Source organism: Suricata suricatta, chromosome 13, assembly GCF_006229205.1.
Source record: "Suricata suricatta isolate VVHF042 chromosome 13, meerkat_22Aug2017_6uvM2_HiC, whole genome shotgun sequence".
Lineage (NCBI taxonomy): Eukaryota > Metazoa > Chordata > Mammalia > Carnivora > Herpestidae > Suricata > Suricata suricatta.
Window position 1 is genome coordinate 84180396 of NC_043712.1, and position 10196 is coordinate 84190591.

Sequence of the window (10196 nt, forward strand, 5' to 3'; positions counted from 1 at the left end):
CAAGATGACACTATGGCTCAGTGGACTAGTTATGATTTATTGTCTAACTTGGCCTCTCAACAAGAGGCTAATATACACCAGAACTGGCAGCAGGAAATACCTGATAACATGCAAGCGTTTGTTTTCCTTTGGACACGGAAGAAGTCACTGGTCAGTAATTCAGAACCTTGACAAAGTCTCGAAAACAAACGTCATGCTACCAGCTCCAAGTGTACTTAAGCTCTAGGCATATTCAGTTCAGGTACAGAGATTTATTAAGCAACTATTATGTGGCGGGCAGGGTGCTAGGTACGACGAATAAGAGATGAGTCCGCTCTCAAAATACTCAGTCTTGTTGGGGAGAAGGACAGGCACGTGCCTGAAGAGGCTGCTGGTGAGGACGACAACGGGGCCAACGTACCTTCACACAGAGAAGAGTGCCGCTGGTCGCTGGACTTGCAGGAATGGAGGTGTGGGCGTGCAGGGGCGAGCCTGCGGACATCTGGTAGCATCAGGGTACGATGTGCAAGATAACGGGAGGTAGGAGAACCTGTGTAACCGGTAGGAACTGTGAAGACCAGTCTTTGCCAGACCACAGAAGAATTGTGTCACATTCTAGGGGACTTGGAATTTTTTCTTGTTGGCAGAGAGGTGCCGCTACTCAGGGATGTTCCAAAGGAGAAGGCGGGGTTGGGGGCATAATTTGCATTTCAAATAGATCACTCCAGACTCAGATCTACACAGACCTAAAGCAGGTCCAAGGAGGTGACAAAGGGAAGAGTCTCAATAAGAAATACTGGGGCCAGGGGCGCCTGAAGGTCCTAGGCTCAGGTCATGATCTCACGGTTGGTGGGTTTGAGCTCCACGTCCGGGCTCTGTGCTGACAGCTCAGAGCCTGGAGCCTGCTTTCGATTCTGTGCCTCCCTCTCCCTCTGCCCCTCCGCCGCTCATACTCTGTCTCTGTCTCTCAAAAATGAATTAAAATGTAAAAAAAAAAATTTTTTTTAAGAAATGCTGGGGGCCTGCTTGTGGGCAGTGGTAACAGGGATGAGAGGAAGAACTGCTACCAGAGAGATTTACACTTAAGTAGGTAGGATGACGTGACGGACCGGATACAGAGATGAAAAAGAATTCCTAAGATGACTCCAGGATTTTGGTTTGGTTGTCTGGGTGGATAAAGGTAAATAATAGAGCAAGACAGGTGCATTCTTTAAGGGCCAGGCACTGCACTTGACTCTGTATATATGGTGATGTACTCAATATTCACGGCTCCTGTTCTCATAGAGTTAACCAGCTAGAGGGGGAGACAGACATTCATCCAAAAAGTCACATAAAAATGTCAATGCAAATTGTGCTTGTGCTGGGTATCATAATGGAAAAACAAAGCTACTACAAGACAGTGTAAGTGCCTGGTATGCAACAGGAAGTCATGGAATATGGAATATAATACCTATTATTTCTAAGGAAATAATAGAGAGCGGATAAAGTCAGGGCCTAGGAAAAGCAGGAGGCCAAGGATGAAACCCTAGGTAACACCAAATGGGAGAGGAAGACTGAGAATGAGGTAAATGGCAGAAAGATAGATGGGAAAAAATAACAGAAGGAAAATTTGTTGCAGAAGACAAGTAGAAAATTTCAAGAGCTACTGTTCCAACAGTTAAATTTAGCACAGAGGAAAGGGAACATAAGGGCTAAAAAGTCCCACTGATGGTTAAGCGTACAGGTAATTGGTAATCTTGACAAGCGGTTCATGTAGAATCAGAAGCTGGACCGTAGTGAGTGAGTGGAAGAGAGAATGAGAGGTGAGAAACTGTTGAAGGGAAGAGAGAAAGACCTTGCATGGTGGGTAGCGGGGCCCTGAAGCAAAGGAAGGCTTGATTTCAGGAGTAGAGGAACTTAACAGCAGGTTGAAGTTCCCAGGAGGGAGAGCAAGGGTCCCAGGGGAAATGGAAAGGCTGGGTCCAAAAGAACGAGCAGCAGGGGTGGGTTTGATTTGCAGGAGAGCATCCTAACCTCCTAGATCAGCAGGAGGAGGTAGAGGGGGGTGCGGGTGTGGGTGTGTTTGTAGCGAGAACCTGACAGCATAAGGGTTTGTGACCGAAGACCTCACCCTGGTACTTGTGAAGGCAACGACTTCTCTGCTGGGAACCAGGACCCAAGGGAAGAAGAGAAGCGAGCGGCAGTTGCTGAAAGGAAAAGCGGAGAAGCTGGCAGGGGACAAGTGAGAGGGCTGAGCTGCCACGCTGTCCCCAGCTGCAGAGCCAACCCAGCCAGAGACGGGCTTTTCTCCTAAGCATCGCTTACCAACCTGGGCTCTGAAGGACACTCCCCTTGCCTGAAGGATCCCAAGACTGAGTTTGCCTGGAGGCTGTTGCAAAAGATCAGGCTATGGGACAATTGAGCAGTTGGTGGGTTTGCAGTATAGATAATCAACCCTGTGGGCCAGATCGAGAAAGGAGATGAGTGATGTTAGAAGAGGAACGACTGGACTAATACACTGAGATTTAAGGAGCAGGGGTGCTAGGACGCTGAGGAACAGGAGTTAAGAAAGGAAGTACGTGAGATTGGGAAGGATTTGAGGTTTGGTCCGAGAATGGGCCGACTGCTCAGGATATAGGATCTGGAGTGGTTCTCAGCCAAAGATGGATGAAGCTTCAGCAGAGTGGGGTTTACAGGAGTTGGGGGTGCAGAGACTGAGGCTCAAGTGTTGGGGGGCTCATCCACACAGGCATCTGGACACCTGCAGTGTCAGCAGATCAGGGGAAGGGGTGGAGAAGAAGGGGCTCAAGTGTCCGTGCGCTTGCTGGATTGGTCACTGTAAATTACAGTGATCAGAAGGGGATGTAGAGCCTCCTGGCAGGACCCTTAAAGGAACAGGGATTCTTATCCATTAACTTTGGGGGTAATGTTTGGAGCACCCTTGGTGTATTACTTTCCTAGGGCTGCCATAAGGGTACCACACAGTGGGTGCCTTAAAACACAGAAATGGACCCTCTCACAGTTCTGGAAGCTTGAACTCTGAAACGAAGGTGTTAGCAGGGTTGGTCCCTCCCAAACGCTCTGAGGAAGGGACTGCTCTTCTTTCTAGCTCTAGGCTGCCTCGGGCAACCCTGGGTACTTGTGGCTTCTGGATGCACCACTCCCACCTCTGTCTTCAGCATAACCTGCGGTTCTCCTGTCTTGTGTCTTCACATCAGTTATAAGGACACCGGACTTATTGGATTCAGGGCCCACCCTACTCCCCTACTCCAATATGGCCTCATCTTATTTTAACTCATGTAATGATCCTATTTCCGAGTAAGATCACATTCTGATGTACTAGGGGTGGGGGTGGGGGTGGGTAAGACTTCAACATATTTCCCCCTCTATGAAAGAGGGCAATCCTACTTCAGAAATCAATTGCAGAGATTACATGAGGTAATGTGCACATAACACCTAGAACATGGCTTCACACATGCTCAATAAATGGTGGCCTTTTTATATTAGAACTCTTTAATTGCAATAATAATATAAGGAACTTCTCTTATACCTTGGACACAGAGTCACCTATTTATTGCTTACAATTTCCACTTTTTTTGTTACACATGTATGTCTATCTCTCTATACATACACAAACATTCTATTTCTATTTCTATCTCCATGATTTTTCTTCCCTACACCATTTGAAAGTAAGTTTGGAAGCATTGTGCCCTTCACTGAATAATCAGTGCAGATTTCAGGGCGCCTGGGTGGCTCAGTCGGTTGAGAGTCTGACTTTGGCTCAGGTCATGATCTTCCAGTTCGTGAGTTAGAGCCGTTCAAGCCCCATGTCGGGCTCTGTGCTGACAGCTCAGCGCCTGGAGCTGCTTCAGATTTCGTGACTCCTCCTCTCTCTGTCTTTCTCTCTGAGTCTCTCTGTCTCAAAAATAAACACTGAAAAATAATAATCATAATCAGTATATATATCATAAGAACAAGGATGTCCCCTTACGTAACCCCACTGTGATTATCAAAACCAGTCATTTAACTTGATACAATATCGTTATACACAGCCCATATTCTTTTTTTTAAGATTGTACGTTTGGGTTTACAACTAAGTTGTGAGGAGGGTTCAGAGGTTCCCCATGTACCCACCGTCCTCACACATGCATAGCCTCCCATCATCAACATGGCTCATGAGAATGGTTCGTTCTTTACCAAGGACGAACCTACATTGACATACCATAATCCCCCATAGTCCATAGTTTACCTCAGGGTTCACTCTTGGGGTTACATATCCTACGGGCTTTTTTTCTTAATGCTTAATTATTTTTGAGAGAAAGAGCAGAGCATGAGTGGGGGAGGGGCAGAGAGAGACACACTATCTCTCTTTTTTTTTTTTTTTAAATGACAATAAAACCACTATCTTTCCTGTGACCTTTATAGCTCACTGAGCCTGAGTTTGGATTTTTTTACCCTAATCACAGAGTAACCAAAACTGGGACACAAAATGGCCCTACTGGCTGAACCAGTCCACCTAATGGATGGACTTGCTGATCATGGTTCCACTGAGGGATCAGGGCCAGAAAATGGTTCCCGACTTTTAAAAAATCTCTTCCATACTCTGCATTTAGTTTTGACTGCACTTCTTCCTGAATTTTTGGTGACTTCCCTTGGCTGCTGACCCGGAAGACTCAGGATTCTTCCCAGGGAATGCATAAAGCATGAGGTTTGCAGCTTTCCTATCTTTCTTCTGGGAGAGCTCACTTTAATTACATTTTTTATCATTATTATTATTTCAGAGCCTCTAACTGAGACTAAATGAGGAATCCAGGGTTGTTTGGAGCCTTCAGTCTCTCAGGAAACATGAATTTAGTCTTCGGTACCTACGCTTCAAATACAGAAGAATTCTTCACGGTTATAGTTCTTGAACAATCACTAAAGGAAAACCATAGCCTTGAAGATTTAATTTGATGAGGGGGCGCCTGGGTGGCTCAGGCAGCTAAGCATCCGACTTCAGCCGGGGTCATGATCTCATGGTTTGTGAGTTTGAGCCCCGCATCAGGGTCTGTGCTGACAGTGTGGAGCCGGAGGCTGCTTTAAATTCTGTGTCACCTTCTTTCTCTGCCCCTACCCTACTCACTCTCTGTCTCTCTCTCAAAAATAAATAAACATTTTAAAAAAGGATTTAATTTGATGGTACTGCGTATCATTGAGTGGAGTGGAAGGAAGAAGACTTACCTTTAACTCAGATGAAATATATCTGAGAAATAACTCCTACCCATTCAAAAGGTCAGCTTTGCACGTCACACCAAAGTTTGTCATAAAAGCTAGCCCCCTGCATTCATTTGATTTTCCCAAAGAGAACCTGCTTTTGCACATGTGACTCCACATTTGTTTTTACGAAGTACAGGCTAATGCAAGCACACTTCTCATTCCATTCACCACTAATGAGAAGAGATGATCACTCGACCAGCCCTTCCTGTATCACAGCCCTGGCAGAATACTACCAAATATAGCCACGTCTAACTATTATGAATATCTTTAAGCTTGGGGACCAGAGGCACAATAGCTAGCACTGTAATTAGCTGCTTAATCAGCCTGACTTGGGAAAACACACCGTGAAGTCTATTCTCACACTGAATATCCAGGAGATGACTAATTGCTGATTTAAAAATTCAGGCCCACGACGCTGGAGAACGTCTGTAACAGTGTAAAATGCTTTCTAATTGTTCATTAAGGATAAAATGGGTGCCTCTTGCATGTCTCCAACCTATTAAAGGTTAATGTTGAGGGTTTTATGCCGGCCATGTTCATAAATTTACAAACTGTGTCCATGAATTTAAATTCTGGTAATTCAGCTTATTAAACTCCAGTCACATCTTCTCCCTTAAAAGGCGGAATTTTCTAAGTAGGATATAAATGCATCATTGGCTTGTGATTATTTCTGTGACTCCCAAAACAAGGCGAGTTGCACGTGCAATTTTGCTAGGTTCTGACATGATCTTCTATTTCGCCTTTCTCGTGCAGTCAGTGTGAACGTGTGAGTGTTACAGAGATTTTAATCTGCTTTCCTTCTGATGCATCTGGGATCTGTGACGGTGTCCGCCACCCAAGCCTAGCTCAGGTGCTCCAGCCTAGGGGAAGGGACCCCACACAACCCCCGAGTCACTGCGGTGTTGTGCCTGGAATGGTGACCTTCCAGGAGGGGCTGAGCCTACTCGAAACTGGTTCCTGGGGAGGGTCCTATGGGGGAAACCTAAGTGGGGATTGCTGGTAGTGGCCAGCCGGCTATTACCACCCATCACGCTAAATTCTGCACCAGGTAATGGCCTTCCTATGTAAACTTCCCTACAATTTCAATTTCATAAAATATGATTACCCTTGCTATCAAGAAAGGATTTGACCCTAGAGGCTGTTGAAATAGTGGCAGGTCATTTGTATAGGACGGTCTATAGACATTTTTATTCACGCTGCAAACACTCAGTGCCTACTGCATACCAAGAACTGTGAAGGCAGGAAATTGAAGGAGATTTAGCCCCCTTTCTCACGGAGGCTCACCTCCACAGCCTGCACCGCCACCTCTGCAGAAAATGATGGTGTTTTGCCAGGTAGGGACGAGTCCTTAGTCATTAAAAAGCTCACAGAAAGAAATTCCACAATCACTGAGTTACCTGTGTCAATTGTGTATACTTTTCAGAGTCAGGAAGTCCTCATTTATTCCAACTCCTTGGTTTCTCAGCCTCGGCCCTACTGACATTTTGGACTGGATAAAATTCTCTGTGGCGGGGGCTGTCCTGTGCCTCCACGGGATGTCCAATGGCCTCACGTCTCTACCCCCGAGATGCCAGTAGCACCCCACTACTGGAGATAACCAAAAATATCTCCACACATTGCCCAATATTTCTGGGGGACAAAGCTTCGGCTCTACCTTGAATTTTTTCTTTTATAATTCAATGACACCCTTTTGCAATTATTTTTGTATTATGGAGATAGAGAATAACTGGCCTCCATTTTCCACTGAATCTTATCAAGGGAAGCCATGTTTACCTTTATCAACAAATATAAAAATGTCATCATCCTCTGACTGGATATCACTATTTTTAAGAGAATGACAGTGTGCGCTTGCACCAGTTGTTTGAATTTCTTATTGACAAGATTCCTAGTTTCCTTTCCCCACTTTTTTTTATTATTTTCATAGGCAGGCATAGCAAAGACAGATTTCCAGGTGGCTTTCATTTTGAAGTCAGTGATTCTTAACCATTATTATATGACCCTTCAATATTCCAGTCCATGAAAGCTAGGTAGCCACTCCTTACAAAGACATGCATATGCACACACATATAATATTTGCACATAATTTTAGCAGCTTCAAAGCTACCCCCTCTCCAAGCCCTTTCATAGACCCTAGGTTAAAATACAATGTTTTTTTTAATGTTCTTATTTATTTTTGAGAGAGAGAGAGAGAGAGAGACATAGCAAATAGAGAGGGGTAGAGAAAGAGAGGGAGACACAGAATCAGAAGCAGGCTCCAGGCTCTGAGCTGTCAGCACAGAGCACCACGTGCGGCTCGAACTCAGGAACGGCAAGATCATGACTTGAAGCAAAGTCGGACACTCATCTGACTGAGCCACCCAGATGCCCCAAAATTCCAAGTTTTAAAACAAAGTTCTTTGAGTTATGATTTTGTGAGGTTATGAAATAAAACAAGTCAGAAAATGGCTGATAAAGTTCGATCATCACAAAGGCTTTGCTCTTTTCTAGGTAAACACTCTAAGCGCTGTTCACTTTCTCCAAAGCACCCAAGCACCCTACTTCCTACGAGCCCTGTCATTGTTGCTTCTGTGTTTGCCGACCCATTATTGCTCTTGGCTTTAATTACGGACCTTGGTAGTGCTAGAGCCCCGTTACCCAACAATAGCCGTGGGGATGTGTCCCACCCTCGCTGTCTACCCGGCACCCAGCAGCTGCTGCAGCGAACCTGGTGGGGCCTCCCTGGCTAGCGTGACCCTGCGGTGGGCCAACCCTCACTCAGTTCTTCAAGCCCACAACCCTGCGAGGAAAGAAGGAAGGAAATCACATACACAAAAGCCTTGGCAAGCAGTCCAAAGGACTCCTTGGAAGGGATGAAAGAAAATGAGTATATTGTCAAGCAAATAACTTCTAATTATCTATACAGACATTTCTCCGAGGGAGTCCTTATTTCTCTCCGGCCCCCGCTCCCCTCTCCTCCCGTGCAGAGCAGTTATGCTTCCTTAAACCCAGATACTCCCGCCATCTCGGCACACAGACAAAAAGGCCTTGAGGTTAATGGGGCCTCCCCTCCGGAGAAGGCAGTTGAAGATCATCAATTATTACTTCAATATGTGCTTTGGCAAGTCACCCTCCCAACCCCAGACCCCAGTGGCTTATCAGAGTATTTCTTCCAAACACACAGAATATTCTTCTCCGAAGGAATTCTCATGCCACCTGCTAAGAAGCTAATAGGTTTTCGATGTCATTACACCGGTGTGAGCTAGCATATGGGTTATTTCCTACAACCTTGCTGCTCTACGGATGCTCCCTGAAGGAGTAGCATCAGCATTACCTGGAAGTTTGTCAGAAATGAGCAGAATCTCAGGCTCCCCCCAGATCGACTGAACCCGAATCTGTATTCTGACCACATCCCTGGGGGATCTATGTCCACCCCAACGTGGCCTCTGTCACCATGTTCATACCCTCACTGCCTATGCTGCAATGGCTTTGGTGTCCTGGCCGTGCACTGGGGGCTGCAGAGTGTTCCCTACGAGGGACATGCCGTAGACGTCCCTCTAGCTAAGAGCGCCTCCTCACCATGCCCTTGCCCCATCCTCTACCCACTACCATCCTCTGACTTTGAAATGTTTGTTCAAGCCCATCCATGTACCTCGGGCTTTGTAGGAAAGGAGAGTTCAGGACGTTTTAAGCTAGCAATCACCTGTTCACAGTAGTCTAACACCCACCAGGCATGGTGCTAGGCTCTTTTGTATGTATCAGTTCATTGAACTTCTTACAAACACTCTGAAAGTAGATATTCTTATCCCCATGTACAGACAAGAAAACTAAGGCTCAGGAAGATCAAATGACTTGTCCAAGTTCTCACAGCTGGTCAGGAGGCTGGGGCAGCATCAGGTCCTGGTCTGTTCTTTCCCCTGAACCATGATGCCAAGTGCAATTAGTTACCTGGTGCTCACGACAGATCTATCTATCTGTCTACCTGTTCATGTTAGTTACCAGGTACTCAGGACGGATCGATCTACCTATTCGTGTATGTATCGGAGTGATTTCCTCCCTCACCCCATTCCCCAAGCAGCCCACACTTGGAGGCTATTGATGACAAGGAAATTGGCAATATGGTGTGACATATGCTATCGTGGTGCTAAGTGTAGTGTATTATGAGCACCCACAAGAGTATCTAACTCAACATTGGGTATAAGGATCTGTTTGCTGCGAGGCATGACGCTCTAGCTAAAACCTGAAGGAAAAGAGGGGACAATACAATAATATCTGAGCAGAAGAAACAGTGTGAAGGTCAGAAGCAAGAGGCCACGTGGTCAGTGCAATGAATGAACAGAGAGAAATGCGGCTGGGCTGGAGCAGAATGTGGGAGGCTGGCGTCAGGTGGGGAGGAGGGAGGACAGGTAATAGGATGAGAAAAGGCCCAGAGGCAAGTCGGAATCCTATCCAGAAGAACCCAGGAGCCACAGAAGGAGTTTGCTCCAGATTCTAAGAACAAGGCGTGTGGCTGAAATCTTTGAGCACAAGAGGAACACAACCACATTTGTCTCAGAAAGACTGCTCTTCCATGGGCTGACGGCTCGAAGGGAGAGCCCGAGAAATCGATGAAGAAGGGTGAGAAGGCAGTTGAAATAATATGGATGACAGATGACGGTGGCCTGAGCTAAGAGAGTACAGCAGGAAGGACAGAAGCAAAGGGCAGGGCACCTGAGGGGCTCAGTCGGCTAAGCGTCTGACTCTTGAATTCAGCTCAGGTCATCATCTCATGGTTGATAGGTTCCAGCCCAGCAACGGGCTCTGAGCTGACAGTGCAGAGGTTGCTTGGGATTCTCTCTCCCTCTCTCAAAAATAAATATATAAACATTAATAGAAAAGCAAACGGTAGAGCTACCCAGGACTCAGTAGGGCTTGATGGATGGGACATGACAGTGGCAGATATTGAGAGTGACAGGGAGAGGGATGTCAGGACGATGTCCTCCATGTTTTGCTCAGGCAGGGGTGTG